The sequence below is a fragment of the Musa acuminata genome, chromosome BXJ2-1, assembly GCF_036884655.1.
Source record: "Musa acuminata AAA Group cultivar baxijiao chromosome BXJ2-1, Cavendish_Baxijiao_AAA, whole genome shotgun sequence".
Taxonomy (NCBI): domain Eukaryota; kingdom Viridiplantae; phylum Streptophyta; class Magnoliopsida; order Zingiberales; family Musaceae; genus Musa; species Musa acuminata.
Window position 1 is genome coordinate 34,435,487 of NC_088338.1, and position 21,271 is coordinate 34,456,757.

Sequence of the window (21,271 nt, forward strand, 5' to 3'; positions counted from 1 at the left end):
AATTTGATAAATCAAGATCATGATTTTGATAAAACTCATTTCAAATTTAAATCATCAAAATCATTTTTATGGCTCACAAAATTTATAACATAAATAGATTCATGATTTTATTGATAATATATTTTCCCCCTTTTTAAGTGTTTTATTTTAAGTGGTCGATTTCATGTTAGCATGCCTTTTCATTTATTAAAACATGCATCAATTTTTTTTTTTAAAGCCACTATTATTATCATGAAAATCGATAATCCATAAATATCAAGAATCATCATACATAATTTCAAAAATATATACTCATTAATCATAACTTCAAATTAAACATGATTTCATATACTCAAAATCGAGAAATAACAATGGAAATCAACATGATACACATTATTACTTCTCATGTAACATCCCTGATTAGTCCCACATCGAAAATGGACAAGACTATGATTGACTTATAAGGGTCTGATGAGTGTACTACTATCAACTTCAGCTTAAGCATTTTGGTTAATGGATTAGACCAAACGAAGTTGATAGGCTAGTTAGCCCATCAGGCTCGAGTCATAATATTTGGTATCAGAGCCGACCTAGCATTTGGGTATGGTGAGAGGGCTCGAGTAGGAAAGGGCTACCCGTAGACGGAGTCAGAGGACTCGTCACGGCGTGGAGCCACCACTGAGCTGCGCCTCACATGCACTATGCTAGGGCTTGATCTGGGTTCAACTTCAGCTTAAGCATTTTGGTTAGTGGATTAGACCAAACGAAGTTGATAGGCTAGTTAGCCCATCAGGTCTGATGAGTGTACTACTATCAACTTCAGCTTAAGCATTTTGCGCGAAGCACCTTTGAGTGGGGGTGATTGTAACACCCCTGATTAGTCCCATATCGAAAGTGGGCAAGATTAAGATTCGCTTGTAAGGGTCTGATGAGTGTACTATTACCAACTTCAACTTAAATATTTTGATCAGTGGTTTAGACCAAACGAAGTTGATAGGCCAATTAGCCCATCAGGCCCAGGTCGTGACATCTCAACCACATATAGCATGATTTCATAAGGTATTTTTAATCAAAATCATTTTGTTTATCATAAACATGCAATTTTCATGATTATTTTCAAAATTACTAGAATGATAAGCATGATTCCTAATTGTTTGTATTTTCATTATAAAATTATTAAACATGTAATTTTCAAGAAAATTAAAAAAGAAAAATGCTTTATATTCCAAAATCATTACCAGTGAGTTTTGTGTACTTATATTTGTTCTCTTGTATATTTATTTGGTGTGTTTTTGTGTGTGATAATGTGTGCTAAATTATTTTTATAGGTGCACATGACTATATATATATGAGGATTATTTATTTAGATTCTTTAGATTATGTATAAAGATTCCTAAAGGACAAATGAAGTTATCCTTTAGTACTCTGAAATGTTTATTTCTATTTGAATAAATTTTAGGATGTTGACTTAATTCAGCTTTATACAATAAAATGTCTTTTGATGGTTGCATGATATTTCATCTGTTAGTGATTATATACTTAGTAACATTCTTTTGGTCAACTTGCTTTAAGCTATAGGTTATTTGGAGCAAGTTAGATATGACAATGGCAATGTTATGAAATGTTTGAAAACTTAATTATTGGTGAGACATTTGCTTAACGATCCATTGCTTGTTCGACACGTTTTGATGAAGCAAAGCTTTAGCAAGGTACAAAAGGGCCTGAGGTTGGGTAATAAATTTGGAAGCAAACCCAAAAACATCATGTTTACATTATGATCATTTTATTTAACTGTGTGGCCTATTAAGTTTACTAAATTTATTTGCATGTTTTGTTGCATTGATATCTACAGCTATAATAATAAAACTATATTTTGTTGTAAATCTCTAATAAAAGCTACAACATACTCCTTAGAGTATTGAAAAAATGATCAACTTAGGTGGTCAAACCAATCTCTACATGCTAGAGGACTTAGAACAAAGAGCAAAATGTATTAACCAATTAGTACTCTTGTTCTCCTCCCTAAACATATGACAAAATATGCATGCTTGAAGTCTCAAAATAAAAATCCAAATACATTTTATGTAATTTAATGAACTTTATAGAAGAGGTTCTTGTATGTTAATGAACTTAATAATCAACTTTGTATCATATTCAACTATCAGCTTGGGACCCTCTCCTCAATCGCAAGCTCAATCCCATATTTGATCATAATTAATTCAGATTTTCAACATATGATTTTCGATAAATTGATAGTCTACCATCATACGTGTCCCTACACTATTTCTAAGAAGGAACTATATTCTACCATAACCATCTGGCATATTAAATGCACTATCAGAATTAAGCTTAAACCATCCATACTTCGGTTTGGACTAAGTAATAAGTAATTGATTGTTCCCCAAACATTCCTTAGATAGAATTGAGAAAGCTAATCCTTTAGACAGAATTGAGAAATATAATCCCTTAACTCCATTTGAAGGTGGCCTCATTATGGGCCTTCCAAATCAACCAAATGTCACGGGCAATCAAGGCTCTCAATAGTTAATAACTGATTTTAGTAAGGCTCTCCCCCTCTCTCAACCTTAAGTTTTTAATTATTCTTGTGAGCAAAGGATATACTAAAATCTCTAGCCCACTCCATACCCACTCCATATTTCACAAGCAAATTTACACTCAAAAAAATAAGTGATCCTGCATATCCATACCTTCCCTGTACAATAGCACACAGTTTAAAATCACAAATACAATCTTAGCTAATCTCCCAATGGTAAGAAGCCTATGATGAAGCAATTTTTAATAAAATAATTAAACTCTAGGGAGGATAAGAACCTTCTAAAGCCTCACCTAACACTCCTCACTCAAACTAGTGTCACTAGAGCAACCTCTCAAATACCTATAAGCAAATTTAATTGCGCCTTCCATATCCTACTATCATCATAGAGGTTAAGGGAATACTAATCCTTGTAACCAAAGGTCCACCCACTAACCCAAATAAGGATAGTATTATATATGTATCCCATGATTAATTATTAACTAAACCAACATTTATTGTACCACCCAAAATGGTATAGGACAAGCGATATATACTTGTCTAGTTGTCGGCCAATATGTTGACCATCCCATTTTGAGTGATTTAGTTAACTTAATAAAAAAATAAAGATATAGTAGAGATCCTATCCAAATTAATGTTAAAAAAAAAGAGATTATGACTTACAAATTCGAGCTCTCTTCTCCTTTAAGATGTTGTCGCCTCACCATTGCTGCTTTGCCAAAATTGTCGTCATGCTTCATTGTCGCATAAGTGGTCACCAACTCACCATCACAAATGTGAGCCCTCTTCTTGTGTAAGATGCTACCACCTTGCTGTTGCTACTTCATCACTGTTCTCTCTACAACTTTGCCATTAAGTAAGATATCATTGTTGTTACTGTTGCCACTTCGATGATATTATTGCTTCACCAGTACTACTAATGTTGTAGTTTCCCAAGTACACTATGACTATTCTTTTTCTCCTCATCATCTTTCTTCTTCTTTCTTCTTCTTTAGCTACTTCTTCGCTCTTTCTTCCTTCCTCCTTCCTTCTTTGTTCTAACATCGCCCCTTCCACTTCTCTCTCTTTTTCTTTCTTGCCAAACCCCCAGTATACACCACCAGCATACCATGTGTTAATATACCAATATAGACTAATATGTACCATTCCAATATATTATCGAAATGGGTTTGGTATCTGAAAAGATAAACCCTAAATCAAACTAGAAATTATAACATTTTCAAAGTTGAATCCATATTTATAAATGTTAGCTTCAATAAAAGAGGGACAATAAATAATCAGTTATCATGCATCACATCAATAGAAATATTATCATCGATGAAAAAAGATAAACCCTCATGAATAAAATGTAGAGAAAAAGACTCCAACAACAATTAATAAAAAAAGAATTAACATGCTTCTAAGGGGAGATAATGTCATTTAACAGTAACCACTTTGACCTAAAGATTGGACTCCTAATTCAACACTATGGAAACTCTTTTTCGCTTGAAGAGCAAGACTAGTAGTGATCAAATGAATGCCCTAACCACCATCTTGTTTGGGAAGAGTGATAATATCCTAGGAAATCAGATAAAGCCATTAGTATTATCAAATTTCTACCATAAGAAATCCTTAATATAATGTTCTGAAACACTTTCTTAAGCATCAAGATATTTAAAACATGAAAAAGGGTGACATTTAAAACAAAATTAATGAGGGTGATCTAATTCTGTATTTTAATAATAAAATTAATTGATGAGTTTACAAACTAATATACTTTTGAGAGAAGTGACAGGAAATATATCAATCAAGGACTCGAACCATCAAGGGCAAATTGTCGAAGTAGGAGAATCAGACATTGTTCTAAGAAAAGTATTATGTTGAAAATTGGACACAGAGTTGGATGATTGAACTTTGTGCTATAAGTTTGGGCATCTTGCTAGAATGATAAGATATTATGCTAAAATATCATATGTCATAGAAAAGTTGACATCCCGATGAATCGAGCGATATGCCGAAGGAAAGGAGGACGTGCTAGAGTTTTAAATAAAGTATCAAAAGATTAGACGATTTGCCAAAATAGTATACAACATGTTGAAAGCTTTGTAATTGTGCGGGATATGTTGTTGAATTGTTAATGTCTTATTTGATGTCTTTTTGGGTCAAACTAAGTTAGGATTAGGCCAAAACTATGCCAACTTATTGATAAAGCCAATGGGCTTTGACCAAGGTTAAATTAGGCCTATTAGAAGGCTAAAACAATGGACTTGAGTTGGCTTGGACAGTAGTACTGCTAGGCCTAAGCGGTGGTACCGCTTGAGTCAACCGATAAGCACAAATAGTATTTGTCAATGCTACCGGTAGTGGTACCACATATATTAACGGTGGTCTACTTAGAATTCAAAAATTATGATAGTGGTACTGTCCAAAAGTCTAAAATTGTAATATCAAAAGTTATAGGGGTAGTACTACCTTGTGCTAATGATAGTACCACATATGCCCTAAAATTTCAAGGATTTAAAATTTTTGGCTCAATTTTTTAAGCTTCTTGGGGCCTATAAATACCCCACTAAGGTTTGGTTGATGGATCATCAATTTCTGAGTTAGTGAAAAGTTGTAGCTCTCTCTTTGGATATTATTTGAGTCTCTTCCTCTGAGTTTAGAGGTGATTTATAGGAGATGAGAGATATTATAAAAGAGTGAGTGTGGAGGTTCTCTTATAAGCCTCTTAAAAGGATAAAAGCTATAACAATGATAGTTGATTTTCATCCATTGGAAAGAAGATTAGCAGTGAAAGCCAATGGCTTCAACGAAAGAGAAATCGAGAGTAGATGTAGGTCGAAAAGATTGAACCACTGTAAATCGATTTCTATTGCTTTTGATTTTTTTTACATACTAATTTACTTTACTCACAACCCTTACTCACATTTTTGGTTAATTTCATTTCTAATATGGATTTATTGATCGACCTTTAAAATCGGTTAAAATTTCCTATAATACTAATTCACTCTCCCCTCTTAGTGTCATTATGATCCTAACACCTACTAGCTTAGGATAACTTAGACACATTTCAAGAATCAATCTTACCATTAAGACTTCAATATAATATCAAAGGGCGATTTGAGAATTCTACGAGGGATGATCATATTACTAAGGTATTTAAAATGAAACTTTCTCTCTTTGACATTAAAGGAATGGGCATCATGTCTCTTACCAACTCTCATGCTACGAGAAGAAAAAAAAAAAACATTTACTAAGATTAATGAGTTGATTCATAAGAGTCTCATAAGCCTTGAGAATATCTTTAATGGTTTCACAAAATCTTTTATTCACCCTAAAGCATGTCAAAATATTATTTGCATATATAATTTGAGAGAAACATATACAATTTTTAAATTTAAATAGGGTGAGAAACTTATCATCAATAGCCTTATGAAATAGGCAAGAAAGGATTTGGACCACAATGATGTATAGATATAGGGATAATTGTCCCCGATACCCCTATTGCTCTTAAAATACCTTAAGCCCTTACAATTAATAAGATATGAAAAGATATAAATAGAAATATAAGTTTTAATCCAAGACATAAATTATATAAAATAATTTAAAAGAGTATAAATGCAAAGAATGACATCCTAAGATAGACGTGTTAGGATCAAGAGCACTAAGAGGGGGGGGGGTGAATTAGTGCAGCGGAAAACTTTCGACGATTAAAACTGCATTCGTATGATAAAAGCGATTTCGGTAAGAAAGCCGATTCGTAAATCACTTTAACTTGCGATCAAGCGAGATGCAGTTAAAGCAAAGATATAAAGGCAGTTTGTAGTTATGATGGAAGTTAGAATGTAAGCGCAAACTAAAATATGATGTTCGTACGATAAAACTGATTTCCGTCTTAACACCGATTCGGAAAATACTTAACTATGAACACGTTCGTAAATAAGTAGAAGGCAGTAAGCGACTGAGGAGGTTTGCAGTAAAGATAAGATGCTCAAAGTAAATGCAAACCAAGATTTAGAGTGGTTCGGTCAATCTTGACCTACATCCACTTTTGGCTTCCTCCACCGACGAGGTCACCGACGTCCACTAGAGGCCTTCCTTCAATAGGCGAAGGCCAACCACCCTTTTACAGATTCACTCCTTTTGATAGGCTTAGGAGACAACCCTTATAGAATTTTCTTTCCTCTCTTGACAAATCAAAACTCGGAAGAAAAGAGGAAGAAGAACTTTTAACTCATACAACACTTTTGAGCTCTAAAAATCACAGAGTAAGATCAGGATTTTGGTGGTTTTTGGGTTCCCTTTCATTGCTGAAAGGGTGGGGTATTTATAGGCCCCAACCTAGTTTGAATTCCGAGCTCAAAACTATCATATCCCGGAATTCCGGGGTCTGGCGGTTGCACCGCCTGGCAGAGCTTGAAGACTAAGCCTCTAGGTGGTGCCACCTCTTGTCAGGGGCGGTTGCACCTCCTGCCAGAGCTCGGAGACCGAGCTCAGGGGGTGCCACTGCCTGATTGGGGTGGTTCTACCGCCTGGCAGAGCTTGGAGACCGAGCTCAGGCGGTTCCACCGCCTATCAGGGGCGGTTACATCACCCAGCCTAGCTCGGAGACTGAGCCCTGGGCGGTGCCACCGCTGGCCAAGAAATCTGAATGGGCTTATCTATTCGGTCCAATTTGGGTCTGTCAAGGGCCCAATTGCCCCAAGATTAAGTTAGTGGGATCACCTCCCATTTCTAACTTAATCATCGTGCTAACTACGATATTTCTTAAGACATTTACTGCAACTTGCTCCGGTGCGTCAATTGCTTCTTCCAGCGAGCTTCTGGTGATCTTCCGGCGAACATCCGACGAACCTTCGGTGATGCTCCTGTGGACTTCCGGCAAACTCCTGGACTTGCGTCCATCCACTTGGCGAGTTCCGACGAGCTTCTTCGGCAAGCTCCTGGACTTCTCGGATTTGTTCCTGCAGAACCTCCGACGACCGTCCGGACTTCCGTCGAACTCTCGAACTCCCAACGTGATCATAGTCTTGACTCCGGCGCAACTCCTGCATGTCTTACTTTCATCGTAGTTAATCTTGCACACGTATAACAAAACTTCGATCGAGACAATTAATACTAAGTATTAATCACGTTGCCCGGTATGTCATTGGTCTCTCGACGCTTCGTCCGATTCTTCGGTGCATCATCCTCTCTTGCAGCTTATTGCCCAATCGGCCAATTGTCTCCACAACTCTGATGTCCTTGGCGCAATATCCGCTCTCCTTGGCCCCGATGCCCGAATCCACGGCCCGAAGCCTTCTGTCGATACGTTGACCAATCCACCGGCCCGACGTCCAATCTTCTGACATGTTCCTCCGGCCCAACATGATTTTCATGCTTTAATTGTCCCAACCTGATCGAAGTATCATGCATCACTCAAAAGACAGATTAAATTATAAACATATATCAAGTGGTTTCATCATCAAAATACGAGATTTAACAATCTCCCCCTTTTTGATGATGACAACCACTTGCTGACGGAGTTAACCTTAACTACCGGAGTTTAAACAAACTCCCCCTATTAATATGTCATATTGATAGAAACTCTTGGATTCAAAAATCCAAGCAACATGTCATCATAAACTTATGCATAACATGTCATGTCATCAATATACTTCTCCCCCTTTGTCATCAACAAAAAGGAGAAGTACCACAATCAAGTGTTTGTGATATAAGTTTAACTCATTGCATGAAAAAGATAATATCTGTTTTTACCATCATGCAAGTTTGCTATCATCAAATGGTAAGATATTAACATGTAAAATTGCGATGTAAGCTTTTTGATATCTTAACATGATATGGCACTTATAGCATCAATTCATATATTTCTCCCCCTTTGTTATCAACAAAAAGGAGAACGATATAAGCAAATTTTAAAGATAAGTGCGATGCCATAAGTAAGTTCATGTCATTTTTCTACAAAGAGTGATAGGATATAAACATCTCAAGAAAACATGATGTAAAAATAGCTTTCATTACTTCTTCCTTTTTATTTGTTATTATCTTTTTGCATGAAGGAGGAAGGCCATTTGTGAAGTTCAAATTGAAAAGATATTAAAGCACACTTCATTCTTGTAAGGATTAAGATATGTAAGTAAATCAAATCCTTATATGTAAAAATATCTTCCTTTTATAAGAAGGAATCATCAAATATATTTCTCGAAAAATATTTTTCACATGATAAGTGCATTTGCTAGATGATTCTATATGTCAAAAATCAATGATGTGAATTAAACTTGATATGACATATGCTTGTTACGTTCGGAAGAGAATAATGTATCGAGAAAATCTGATTATTAGGATCAAGAAAATCCGAAAATGAAATTTGATACTTTCTTGCATTCGGACAAGGTTTTGCTATAGATTTTCAAACACAATCATGAAGATAAAACATGCTTATTATCATGGAAATTTTTGTATTCAAGCACATAATTTCCAACATGTAATCATGGCAAGTAATTGTGTAAAATCATCATGGCAATCAAGTGATTTGATCATTCAATCAGGAAAGTCCGAAAAATAATTTTAACAAGTTCAATCATGGCAATCAAGTTTTTCAAATACAATCATGAAGATAAGACATGCTCATCATCACGATAGTATAATAGCAAGTTTACAATATACAAGCTAGCAAAAATTTTCAACATTTTAAGACACGCAAGCTAGCAATTTTGAGATGTTCAAGAAAGCAACTCTTGCTTCCTGAATTATGCAAGTTGCAAGTTAGCAAATTTTGCTTCCTTTGCAATGTTTGAGCTCGCAATTTTGCTTTTATTGCAAAGTGCAAGGTTAGCATGTTTAGCATGTTGAGATAGGCAAGATAGCACATTTTGCATTTTCTTGAGATTTCAAGCTAGTAATTCTCGGTGATATTCAAGATAGCAATTTCTTCTCTTTCGAGAAGTGTAATTTTTTATTTCTTCTTGAATTATGCAAGCTAGCATTTTTTTCTTTGAGATATGCACATTAGCAACTCTTTCTCCCCCTTTGTCATTGGCAAAAAGAAGGGAAGACCCTTTACATCAATTTTTAATCATGACAAAAGTAAGTTTCAATCTTATTTGTGCATCATTATATTTTCAAATTCGAACATGCACAATTTCAAAAACCTTATATTTCATTCATGCATGATACCGAATAAATCAATTAATATTATGAGCATATCATACATGATACTTAAATTTTTAAATATTTATCAACATTTTGATCATGATACCAAACATTCATCATTTAGAGCATTCATGACATTAAATCAACATTTATAATACATCATTTTAGCAATAACTCATAGCATTTTAAATCATGATTCACATCATATGCAATACATCACATCATAATTAAAAAGTACAAATATTGCATGCATCATACCAAATCATCATATATATTTTTTCAAAATATATAAACTCATCCTTATATGCATGATTCCAAATCATTATCATTATGACTTATCATGCACAAAATGTAAAATCATCTATAACGATACAAACCATAATTTTCAAAATATTCATTATTATTTTCATGTATGATAATAAAGGATTCAAGATACCAAACATTAAATCAAAATCGTTTTCAAGAGATTCATAAAAAGGACATAAATAGATTCATTAGTCTCCCTTTTTGAAAAATCGATAAAGTAAAAAAAATAAATTCTTCAAGGAGAAACCTTTCCACGTTTTAGTTGTTTCAATTTATTTGATTCAATTCATAGTAGCATACCTTTTTCATTTATTCCAAATAAAAACAAGCATTATCATTTAAACTTTCAATTATAAATCATCAAGCATAATTTCGAAATGTTAACCTTCAAATCATCACGCATAAAATCATCAAGCAAGACACAAAGTCATTTGATATTTTCATTTTGTCTTATATTATTATGTCTTTAAAACATCAAGCATTATTGCATTAAACATAGAGCATTTTCATTTTCTAACATTTAATTTTCAAGAAAATTAATTCAAAAATGCATAATGAAAAGCATCATGTTATTTCAAAATAAATTAAGGGGATTTCGATTACCTAATCATTATAAGTGGTTAAGGCGTAGTGTGCCACTGTTAGGACTCTAGCTAGGAGAGTCTTAATTGAGAGGGACGTTGTTAGGACTCTAGCTAGGAGAGTCATAATTGAGAAGGACATTCATGTAAGAGGTTTTTTCTTAGAGAAGAATTAGGAGTTGTAAGGGAATAGGAGTCTTGAGTAGGAGTCCTATTAGGAGTTAGTTAGAAGTAAGAGTCTTAAGTAGGAGTCCTATTAGGAGTTAGGGTTTAGAAGCCCTATAAATAGCCATTTTTTCCTTCTCTTTTCTTAGGCAATAGATGAATCTTTTTTGCAGTCTTTGAGCAGCAACTTGGAGGGAGGAACCCCTATAGAGTTCCAAGGAGGCCGATCCCCTAAAGAGATCAACCCTAAGTTTAGAATATGCAAGGGTTCTAACACCTGGTATCAGAGCAGCGTTCTTGGTGTCTTGCTGCCCTTCCACAGCCATCCATCAACCCTCCACAACTGTCCAAAGTAATTCCCATAATTGCTTAAAAGATCATCGCCAAATTCCGCCATCATCTCCACCACCGCGGATCATCCCGTGAATTGCAACAAGTTCTGGTTTCCTACCTTACTGCTACTGTAATTTAGTTATCCCTATCCGAAAATCCAAAAAAAAAAAAAAATTTGTTCCTATATTGCTGCATAAACTTTCGTCACAAAGTTTTTATCTCTACAACGAAAGATACATTGCAGAATTTCAGCCGCATAGCATTGTTTGTTTGATTTTGATACTATATTTTCTCTGATATTACTGTCAATTCCCTCCTCAAATCTCTCAAAATTTTAGTGGAGATTTCATCGAGAAACCACTGTTTCTTTGACGATAATTCTGCTCTTACAAGACAACACAATTCTGCAGCAAACTTTCACTGATTTCTATCAAACCTATACATACCTTTAACCCGTCAACAAAAGAAAGATCTTAACATTACAAATTTGGAGTCATATTCTATGGCATATGAGGAGGCAATCAATGCTAAATTTGAAGCCTTTGAGGCACGAATGGAGGATAAGATTCGGACTCTCCTTACCGAATTCAGTTTGGGCCGACCACCAAGCCCGAGGAAATCACATCAAGGAGAGAGCTCCAACCAATCACATCATGCCCAAAGAGATGACTTCCAAGAGAGGGGAGGCTCTATGACCGACCCCAACTATTCGCGCATGAGGGTGGACTTCCCTAGATGGGAAGAAGGAGACCCAATTGGTTGGATCTCGCGTGCGGAGTAATATTTTCCTACGGGATGGAGAGGCTTTATCCTACGGGATGAGTTTGTGTTCTCCCAACAACGGATGGAGGCAAACTCATATCACACTCCCAACAACGGATGGAATGGTGTCCCACACCCGCTAAAGTGGGGACACGTTCCTCCCAACAGCGGATGGAGGAACCGTCCAGCCGCCACGTCTGACGGCCCGCTAATCCCCGAAGGGAATCGCCCTACCTGCCCTTGGCAGGGAAATAACATAATCTCACACTAGTCATGTCCATATAGGGATGAAATAACACATTTAAACATTTCTTTCAAATATCATCAATACCAAATAATACAAATTAGCCCTCAGTTGACTTGAACTCTAGTTCAATTGATCCAATTGAACTCAATTTACTAGGACCTAACTGAACCGATCTCTAATCCTTATCTAACTGGTCTGGAACCACCCTAGACTAGTATAATTTGGATTAGATTAGGTTCAATTTAGGTTAAACTAACTTGAATAAGTCAATCAATTTGGAATCACCCTGAATTGATCTAGACTAATCAAGCCTAGTTTAGTTCAATCAATACTTGGGCTCAAATCCAACAATAATATTGAGCTAGATTAAGCCAGCTCATCTACTAGTCATGTGCATTATACATGACTGGGCATGCATCACACAAAGCTGGCCCAACCTTGGCCCATGGACTGGTCATGTGCATCGCATGTGACCGCCCATGATAGTTAGGCTGGGTTAGCCTATGGGCCAAGGCCTGATCCGTGGGTTGGGCCTAGCCTACGGGTTGGGCCTGGTCTACTAATTAGGCCTAGCCAATAGGCTGTGGCCTGACCTATGGGTTGGGCCTGGCTTGTGAGCAATTTCAATCCAAATAATATATAATTTCATACCGCAACATATATTCATTAGCAATATAAATAAAAAACATAATAACGCATTGAATGATAGACAAGGAGATAAGCTTTAAAATAAGGAAATAACATTCTAATTAAAATGGAAATCATAATACATTAAAAGACATAAACTTTAATATAATGAAATAACCTTCTAAATTCACATAAAAATCATGCTTTCAATACATATAAAATTTCAACATATTCTAGTCAAATTCTAAATCATTCAGAATAGCATATTTTAAATTTCAAATTAATGAATATCATAAAAGATTTTAGATAACATATTTTAATCTAATAATATTTTAATCCAGATAAAATTAAAGATAAACAGTAATATCAGGAAATATCATATAAAACATATAAATTTTTAACATCTTTAAATCTACAATAAAAAAACTTAATCATGGGTCAACATTATACAATTGATTACTTTAATGTAATAATAAAAAATTTAACATTTAAAGAATTGATAAATATTTTTCAAATTACTAACTTTCAACATTGAAAGAATCAAAATAAAAACTAAAACTTTTAAAAATAAGAAAGGTAGGGAAACCTACCTCTTGTCAACAGGGTGTAACTCCTCGTTCTCTTGTCAACAGGGTGTAACTCCTCATTCCTCCCTGACTAGGTGAGGAACGAAGGAGAGAAATCCCTCCCTTTAAATAGGAGGAGGTGAGCCTCTATTAAGGAAATAAATTTTAATATTTGTATTTATTTAATATAATTTATTTACATTTAATATACTAACAAATATGATATCATCATATTTGGAATACTTACTAGTTATTTCCTTAATTCATATCAACAAACAAGGAAGTAGATTAAGATTTCCTTAAATTATAATAACAAGTAAGGAAAGAAAATCAATTCCTAACTTAAATATTTGATGTGATTACATTTCTCCCCTCCTATAGGAAATTTGGTCCCCAAATTTAGCTTACCTTAATAGAATAGATGAGGATACTGCTCTCGCATATCTTCTTCTCTTTCCCTTGTTGCCTCTTGGTCTGAATGGTGTTGCCAACAAATCTTTACCAAAGGTATAACATATTCTTTTCTTTCCAAGATCTGGGTTGGTTGCTCTCTAAAAGTGGCATCATCTCGTAATTGTAGAGGTTGGTAAGATATGACATGTGATGGATCCCTGATATATCTTCGAAGCATTGACACGTGGAATACATCATGGATGCTAGCTAAAGCCGGGGGCAATGCCAATCTGTATGCTACAGGCCCAATCTTTTGTAAGATCTCAAATGGGCCAAGAAATCTTGGGGCTAACTTTCCCCTTTGACCAAACCTCATAACTCCCTTGGTTGGCGACACCTTTAAGAAGACGTGCTCACCAACTTCGAACTCTAGATCTCTTCGCCTTCGATCTGCATAACTTTTCCGACGACTTTGTGCTGTTAATAATCTTTGGCGTATAATTCGAATATTATCAACATCTTTTTGAATTAATTGAGGCCCCAAAAGCTTCCGTTCTCCCACCTCATCCCAATATACAAGTGATCTGCACTTTCTTCCATAAAGAGCTTCAAATGGAGCCATCTGTATGCTAGAGTGGTAACTATTATTATAAGAAAACTCAATTAGATGCAAGTGCATGTCCCAACTCCCACCAAAGTCTAAAGCACATGCTCTTAAGAGATCTTCAAGAGTTTGTATTGTCCTTTCAGATTGGCTATCAGTTTGGGGGTGAAAAGCTGTACTAAATTTTAACTGTGTGCCCAAAGATTTTTATAGACTTCCCCAAAATTTAGAGGTGAATCTTGGATCTCTATCTGATATAATGCTAACTAGCACCCCATGATATCAAATGATTTCCTTAATATATAAGCTTGCTAGTTTATCCAATGAATACTTCTTGTTAATAGGAAGGAAGTGAGCAGATTTAGTAAGTCTGTCTACTATTACCCAAATTTCGTCATATCCTTTTACAGTCTTGGGTAATCCTGTCACAAAATCCATAGTGACTTGCTCCCACTTCCATTCAGGAATCGAAATCCTTTGCAACTTTCCCGCAGGTACTCGATGTTCTATCTTCACCTGTTGACATATCAGACATTTAGAAACAAACTCTGCTATATCTCTCTTCATACCATGCCACCAATAGTTTTGGCGTAAATCTTGATACATCTTAGTAGTCCCGGGATGGATATTAAATTTTGATCTATGTGCCTCCTCTAATAATTGCATCTTTACTGGATGGCTTTCGGGAACACAAAGTCGATTGTAGAATGTAATAGAACCATCTTCGGCTTGGAGGAATTCAGGTTTAGATCCTTGAGCTATTTCCTTAACTATCATTTGAAGATATGTATCTTCCTTTTGACCTTCTTTAACCTTTTCCACCAAAAATGATTGTGCCATCAAACACATAAGAAAACCTTTATTTGTCTCCGATAAAAGTTTAAGTTTTAAGTTTGCTAACTCCGTTATCATAGAATTCCTTTGAATATTCATATAGGCTACAAGACTGTAGGTATTTCTGCTTAAGGCATCAGCAACTACATTAGCTTTCCCAGGATGGTAGTTGATATTAAAATCATAATCCTTTAGAAAGTCCAACCACCTTCTTTGTCTCATATTTAAATTTTTCTGTGTGAAAATATATTTGAGACTCTTATGATCTATGAAGATTTCGAAAGTCTGTCCATATAGATAATGCCTCCAAATTTTCAGTGCAAAAATGATAGTTGCTAGCTCTAAGTCATGAGTAGGATAGTTCTTTTCATGAGGCTTTAATTGTCTCGATGCATAAGCAACTACCCTCTCGTTTTGCATTAGAACGCAACCAAGCCCTTGTAGTGAGGCATCACTATACACTACAAAACCTTCTCCCCTTGAAGGAATCACCAAGATAGGAGCACTGGTTAATTTCTTCTTCAATTCTTGAAAACTTTGTTGACATTTATCATCCCACATGAACTTTTTATTCTTTTGTGTCAACTTGGTCAATGGTGCTACTATTTTTAAAAAGCCTCTACGAATCTTCTATAGTATCCAGCCAAACCCAAGAAGCTTCTAATCTCTAAAACATTAGAAGGCTGCTTCCATTTTATCACAGCTTCAATCTTGTGAGGGTCAATAGATATACCAACGCTCGAAATTACATGACCGAGAAACATAATTTCATTGAGCCAAAAGTTATACTTACTTAACTTGGCATATAGTTTCTCTCACCTTAGGACTTCTAGAACTGTCTTAAGATGGTGTTCATGCTCTGCTATGCTTTTGGAGTAGATCAAGATATCATCAATAAACACAATTACAAATTTATCAAGATAAGGGTGGAACACCCTATTCATGAGATCCATGAAGGCAGCTGGTGCATTTGTGAGTCCAAAAGGCATTACTAAGAATTCATAATGACCATATCTTGTTCTAAAGGTAGTTTTCTGTATGTCTCCTTCCCTTATCTTTAGTTGATGATACCCGGATCTCAAATCAATCTTTGAGTATACCTGAGTACCTTGAAGTTGATCAAACAGGTCATCTATTCGAGGAAGAGGATATTTATTCTTTATGGTCATTTGGTTGAGTTGTCTATAATCGATGCATAGTCGTATAGATCCATCTTTCTTCTTCACAAATAGGACAGGGGCACCCCAAGGTGATACACTAGGTCAAATAAAACCCTTGTCCAAAAGTTCTTGGATCTGTTTCTTTAACTCCTCCAACTCAATTGGTGCCATTCTATATGGAGGTTTAGAAATAGGTGCAGTACCAGGTAGAAGATCAATTGTAAATTCAATCTATCTATTTGGTGGCAGTGCAAGTAGATCTTCAGGAAAAATATCTGGAAAATCCCGTACAGTACAATGGGGATGTCCTTTAATACTGGCTTCTTAGATTCTTCTCCAGAAATAAAGGCCAAGTATCCCTGACATCCCTTCAGTAATAGTTGGGTAGCACTCAAGGCTGAAATAATAGAAGGGAACTTTTCTTGAATCCCAATGAACTTGAAAGGTGGTTGATCTAGAGGTGAGAAAGTAATAGTCTTCCGAAAACAATCGACACTTGCATGGTATGCGAAAAGCCAATCCATACCCAAGATAGCATCGAAATCTTGAAATTCTAGTAGAATAAGATCTACTAGCAAATCATGACTTTCAATTGTAATAACACAGTTTCTATATATTTGATCAACTATCAAAGAGTTTCCAACTGATGTTACTACCATTAATGTATTATTCATTGTCTCACGATTCTTATGCAGTTTCATAGCAAAACAAGGTGATATAAAAGAATGTGTAGAACCAGAATCAATAAGCACAGATGCTGGCATACCACAGAGTGTGATGATACCTTTAATAATAGATCCTGAGGCTTCAACATCTTGATAAGTCAGTGCATAGACTCTTGCCTGTCCTTCCTCTCTGGGTCGTAGCCGTTGTTGTCCAGTTGTTTGGGGTGGAGCTCGGTGTTGATGTTGCTTTCGTGGGCAATCCTTCGACATGTGCCCCGGTTGTTGACAATAAAAACATACGCGTTGTCCCATGGGGCATGAGGCGGAAACATGATCTGTCTTCCCACAGAAATAACATCTTATAACAACTTGATTGCTAGGAGCTCCTGCTTGTTGATGCCCGAACTGTTTGCCTTTTCCTTTCTTTGAGGGTCCAGAATGTGATCCCCCATACGTAAATGGTGCAGCACTAAAAGGTCGCTTTCGATCCTTTGCTTGTTGTAATTCATTATCCAATTTCTCTACCACCAAAGCTCGATTTAACACTTCAGCATATGTTGGTAAAATCAGTACTGCAACAGACTTTCTAATTGATGATCGAAGTCCCCTCTCAAAATGATGAGCTCTTTGACTTTCATTAAAAGCAATATGTGGAGAGAACTGAGCCAACTCAGTGAAATGATGATCATATTCCGTTACAGTTCTATTTCCTTGGTGAATGCTAAGGAACTCTTCTTGTTTCTCAAAGCGAACTGAATCAGGAAAGAACTGCTCATAAAATGCATCTTTAAACTGCTCCCAAGTTACCACATTACCTCCAGCCTCTAACATCCTCCTTTTTGAGGTCCACCAAGTGTCTGCCTTCCCTTCCAAAATGAAAGAAGCAAAAGGCACTTTCTGATTTTCCCTACATTCGATAGCTTCGAATGTCTTTTCCACTTGACGAATCCAACATTCAACAAAGATTGGATCTGGCTTGCCTTCAAAAATTGGTGGTCCCAATCTCTTAAAGTGATCTAAAGTATTATTCCTACCCCGTGGAATTTCATCTCATTCCTCTTGACACTCAAAATATCCTCTAATAGCATTAAGGACTCCGTGTACATTATCTTGAGCATTGACGGGTGCTAGGGCATGAGGGGCATTCTGTGAAGTTGGAGAAGCTGGTCTATAATCAGTGACAGGTGTACGTGAGGATTGGGTTTGCTCTACGATGCGTGGAGCTTTCAAGTTATTATTTGTTTGAACACCTCTCCGAGTGCGTAGACCAATAGCATTGCGACCATAAGCACCCTGAGTGATAGGACCACTAATCTCTGGAATTGGCTCCATTACTCCAATAATAGGTTAAAGACAATCGTCGGTTAGAATCAATCAAGGGACCTAATACACCTACAGGCCCTAGACCATGCTCTAATACCATAAAAAGATGTCACATCCTGAATTTTCATTTATTCGTCAAATTACAAATAGAAAAGTAAACATAGTGATGTTAACTTCAAGAGTCATCCAAGTGGCTCTACCTAGTAGTAGAGGAAGGTCCGCTCTCCACTGGAATCCGATTTAGTACTAGAGGGAGGCTGCTCTAAAAATCAAAAACAAAGAAAATTCAGCAACACTGAGTAGGAACCCCAAAAGTCAAATCTGTTAGGATCGAGAGCACTAAGAGGGGGGGGGGTGAATTAGTGCAGCGGATATTTTTCAGCGATTAAAAAACGAAAGCTGCGTTCGTTCGATAAAGACTATTTTGATGCAAAAAGCCGATTCTAAGATTACTTATGATTAAGTGCAGTTTACGTTTAAACACAGTTAGCGTCTAAACACAGTTTGCGTCTAAATGCAGATTGCGTCTAAACTCAGATTGCGTCTAAGCGCAGTTTACGTCTTAGCGCAGATTGCGTCTAAGCGCAGATTGCGTCTAAATGCAGATTGCGTCTAAGCGCAGATTGCGTCTAAACACAGTTTGCGTCTAGAAGCAGTTTAAGCAGAAGTATAAAGACAATGTGCTGCTGTTGTTCAGCTCAAAACGTAATCTGCAAAAAACAGATTTACGTCTAAACGCAGATTTACGTCTAGACGCAGATTTACGTCTAAACGCAGATTTACGTCTTAAACGCAGATTTACGTCTAAACTTTGAAACTCGTTTGTATACTCGCAGAAGGCAGTATGCAGTTGAAATCAAGACGTAAACGTGAACTGAGATCAGATGATTGTGCGAGGAAAGCCGATTTACGTCTAAATGCAGTTTTACGTCTAAATGTTGAAACTCGTTCGTAAAATTGCAGAGGACAGTTTGCAGTTATCAATAGAATCAAAATGTAAGTGTAAACTGCAAAGAAACTCGTTCGTAAAAGCACGGAAGACGGTTCTGCAGAATCAAACGTAAACGTAAACTGTAATGTACGAAAACACGAATTTACGTCTGAATGCAGATTCGGAAGAACAGCACTTAGAACTTGTTCGTGAAAGCGCAGAGAGCAGTAGTAATGAAGGAGGTTTGCAGTAATGATAAAGTGCTCAAAAATAAACGCAAACCAAAGATTTAGAGTGGTTCGGTCAGCCTTGACCTACTCCACTTTTGGCTTCCTCCACCGACGAGGTTGCCGACGTCAACTAGGGGCCTTCCTTCAATAGGCGAAGGCCAAACTTCCCTTTTACAGTTTCTCTCCTTTTGACAGGCTCAGGAGACAACCTTTACAGACCTTTCTCTCCTCACTTTACAACTGAAAACTTGAAGAATAGAAGGAGGAGACTTAAAGGCTTTACAACACTTTTGAGCTCTTAGAATCACAGAAAAGATCAAGATTTCGGTGTAGGTCTGTATCTTTTCAGTGCTGAATGGGTGGGGAATTTATAGGCCCCAACCCAATTCAAATTTGGAGCTCAAAACGATCAAATCCCGGAATTCCGGGATCAGGCGGTTGCACCTCTTGACTGGAGAGGTTGCACCGCCTGGCAGAGCTCGAAGACCGAGCTCAGGCGGTGCCACCTCTCTGCCAGGGAGGTTGCACCGCCCAGTCTTGCTCGAAGACTGAGCTCAGGCGGTGCCACCTCTCTGCCAAGGAGGTTGCACCGCCCAGTCTAGCTCGAAGACTGAGCTCAGGCGGTGCCACCTCCCGGCTGGGGAGGTTGCACCGCCCAGTCTCGCTGGGAGGCCTAGCCCAGGCGGTGCCACCTCCTGGCCTGGGCGGTTGCACCTCCTGGTGCAATCAGGGTCCGAATGGTTCATTCCATTCGGCCCAATTTCAATCTTTCAGGGGCCTAATTGCCCCAAGATTAAGCCAATGGGATCACCTCCCATTTTCCAACTTAATCATCATGCTAACTACGATTAAATCTAAGACAACTTCTGCAGCTTTGCTTCGGTGCGTCAATCGCTCCTTCCGGCGAGTTTCCGGCGAACTTCCGTCGATCATCCGATGAACCCTCGGTGATGCTCCTGCGGACTTCCGGCAAACTCCTGGACTTTGCGACGATCCACTTGGCAAGTTCCGACGAGCTTCGCTTGGCAAGCTTCTGGACTTCTCGGATCTGTTCTCGCAGAACCTCCGACGACCGTCCGAACTTCCGTCGAACTCTCGAACTCCCAACGTGATCATAAACTTGACTCCGGCGCAACTCCTGCTGCTTGTCTATCTTTCATCGTAGTTAATCCTGCACACTTATCTCAACACATAGATTAGACAACAAATGACAATTGACTTCATCATCAAAATCCGAGATTCAACAATCTCCCCCTTTTTGATGATGACAATCAATTGATAATGGAGTTATCCTTAACTCCCCCTTTCTATATGCCATAGTTGAGATAAGTCAACCTTGAATTCAAGACCTAAGAATTCAAGTGACGTATTGATAAGTTAGATTAGTTAAACTTATCAATACTCCCATCATGATTCTCATCATGATGTATCTCTTCAAAGATGATGTCAGGGCTTGACATACATCATCAGGTTTGTATGATTGTGTTTGTAACTATTCATCATGTAGTTTGAACATTTTCATATAAAGCTGTGAAACTTATTACATGATGAATACATTTGAAATATTCTAGCAAGTTTTGCATTTTCTTCACATGATAAGATATCAACTCAGGGCATAATGCAAACTTTAGCACAAAGATATCAACTCAGGGCATAATGCAAACTTTAGCACATGTTCATATATCTCTTGGTGATGCAAGGATGGCATAATTATAGCAGTGTTTATAGCATCATTCATCATGGCAGTGTTTATCAATTCATATATATATCTCCCCCTTTGTCATCAACAAAAAGCATAGTAAACATGATACCAGAAAATAACAATCGCAAGCTTATAGAGGAATTTTACATAGATTGCTTTAAATACTTCTTCCCCTTTG